The sequence below is a fragment of the Gadus morhua genome, chromosome 18 (assembly GCF_902167405.1).
Source record: "Gadus morhua chromosome 18, gadMor3.0, whole genome shotgun sequence".
NCBI lineage: Eukaryota > Metazoa > Chordata > Actinopteri > Gadiformes > Gadidae > Gadus > Gadus morhua.
The window spans coordinates 2,996,901-2,999,400 of NC_044065.1; the positions used below are offsets into that span (position 1 = coordinate 2,996,901).

At 45.5% G+C, this 2,500-nt stretch overlaps 1 protein-coding gene across 1 annotated transcript in view; it reads left to right on the plus strand.

Moving 5' to 3' along the window:
• The window catches only part of sema4gb (sema domain, immunoglobulin domain (Ig), transmembrane domain (TM) and short cytoplasmic domain, (semaphorin) 4Gb), a 44,655-nt gene that overhangs the window by 980 nt on the left and 41,175 nt on the right, over positions 1-2,500 (plus strand). Inside the window, exon 2 of the mRNA XM_030341098.1 lies at positions 2,485-2,500. This exon is cut by the window's right edge and continues 244 nt beyond it. The gene's annotated coding sequence lies outside the window, so the exon portion shown is untranslated. The remainder of the gene's footprint in view (positions 1-2,484) is intronic.

The following is a 2,500-nucleotide window of genomic DNA, read 5'->3' on the forward strand; positions in this document are numbered from 1 at the left end:
TAGTGAGTCTCATAGAAAAGTTTCATCAAAGAGATCCAAATGTAAATGGTCCTATAAAAGAGGATCCGGAAAGCAGATCAGGGAGCTGTCTTCCCTCCCAGGTGTTCAGTAGCTTATGGAGCCAAATGCTCCGGCAGTCGTCGACCAAAATAGATTCCTCTTAGCCCATAGCAGTTTTCTGCTCACTTTTTTGGTTAAAAAAACCCAAATATTCAACACAACATCACAGAAATCGAATTAAATATTTAAACACGTGATTATGCAGTATGGCTGCATGGGGGTTTTCAGTGATCATTATTTTATGTTTATCAAAAAAAGCTTGTCAATGGGAGGACTGTTTCTTTCTAAAACAGAGGATTAATGCTAGACACAATCTTAAATCCATGGTTCTCAGAGGAGATCCATGTTCTGCTTTCTTCATGTCAGAACAATTGTTCATCACTCACAGCCTTGTTCCTCTTCTACACATCCCTTTAGTCATGGTTCGTGCCCTTCCTATCCATTAGGCTCTTTACAGCTCGTTTGGGATTGAAATAGAAGTCTGAATATTTTGTTTTTTCAGAACTAATATATACGGTATAAATGTCCCCCAAGGTGGAGCTGAATGTTGTTTCTAAAAATCACTTCTAGTGCTCGGTCTCTAAATACGTGTTTTGCGGTTGGTTGACCTTTGAAATGAATGAATGGTAGAGATGTGAGTATTTTCTGAGGACACACATGGCCTAGATTAGATATTTTCCCGATACTGCCGTGCCAAACAGACAGCGTGATGGGAGAAACGAAGATAGCTCTCTAAACTAAAGCATCTCTACATATTCAAAACCATTTGCTCATTTCACTCTTGATCAGCACACGCTGTTTCGTTTTCCGACGCGGCTCCTTCTTTTCTGATCGAATCGGTCCCCCCCCCCCCCCCCCCCCCACACTGAAACAGATGTGTTTACGGTTCCTGCTGGTGTTATCGTGCCGCTGTGGCCGCACATAATGGCTCTGTCACCACTAGCGCCATCTACAGCCGCACACATTACAACAGGGCCGGGTAGGGAGGACAAAGATGTGTTGACTTTGCTGTGTTGTTTTTCGGACACAAGGACAACAAACAAACCAAACATAGAATGAAGCCAAGGACTTATGCCTTCTCCCTGCCCTCTCCTCTCGGGAGGACGAGGAGGGATCTTGTTTGTTACACATGGTGCAACATCACAGGGAAACTAACTCTTTGGCCCACATGTTAAGTTAAGTTGACTATTCCTCCTCCACCATATGGTGAGTTCTATGTGAATGATACTCTGATTCCATGGCGGAACTTTAAGAATGGGCCAACACTGTGTCCGGGTTATGTATAACTTTTTACTGAATAGGCTTAAACTTAGCCACTTGTGTTGGGTCAATAAAACGTACATTTGGGAATGCAATCACTGTTTACATACCAGCTGATTTAACTCTATTTTCTTACTCTATTTTGGTCAGAAAGATAGAGTATCTATCTGGTTCCCAATAGATATCTACCGGTACACTTTACAGATGACTAATATAAGCTCTTGCATAAGAATCCTGTGGAAGTGGTGAAGTTAAATTAGAGAAATGCTTTGACGCAATTTACAAACACAGACACCATAAGGCCCACGAAATAAAACATAAAGCCCTGAACTCAGATGACTGGGATAATTCATTTAGCCGCATTACATGTCATCTGGTGGTTCTGGGCGAGTCATTAATGACGGAGGCGGTGGCAGCAATCTCTCATGTCCGCCGTGCGGAGTCGCGGAGTCACCACTGCTGTCCCCTTCCCGCTCCCAGAACGGCAAACGCGTTCTGGCTGGCGAGCCGGAGAGGGGGCGACTGCGGGGAGATTGGACTGATGGCATGCGGCCTCTAATTGCCAGATTAACCATCGTTGAGGTCCATTGTGTGCGTGGCTAATGTTGAGACGGAGGGGGGCCATATCACTGCCACACGCTGTGTGTGTCTGTGTGTGTGTCCCCCGTCCCCAAAAGTATTTAATTGGCTCGTTGCATAACACAGCCTGACTCATTAGGTTTTGCTAATTAGCGATATCTTGGAAGTTCAACTTGTGCGGTCACTGAGGACGGCAGGGGGAAGTTGACCCTTAGGTTAGTTACCCTCAGGCGTCATGACTTGTTGTTTATCAAACCGGGCGGTTATGCGTCTGGTGAAAGGTCTCATGAGGTCGTTCCTCCTCGGGCTCTTCAATGGAAATGAAAGAACGACGGATAAAGATGTCTGTCATTTTCCACAGAATCTATCCGTCAAAAAGCGGATACATTCCGCTTTTGTGAGGAATGTATCCGCCCAGTGCTCATTGTGCCCGGTGGCACGCAATACTCTTCGACGGGGAATTGGAACCACGACACCATTTGCCTGAGTTGTGCGTTTCGAACAATGAAACGTATTCGCGACGCAGAAGGAGGTCAACGTCTGCGTTCCCTGTTTAACTATTTCCCTTTCCCGGCCTGGTTGCAGTCAGGATGAGCTGAGA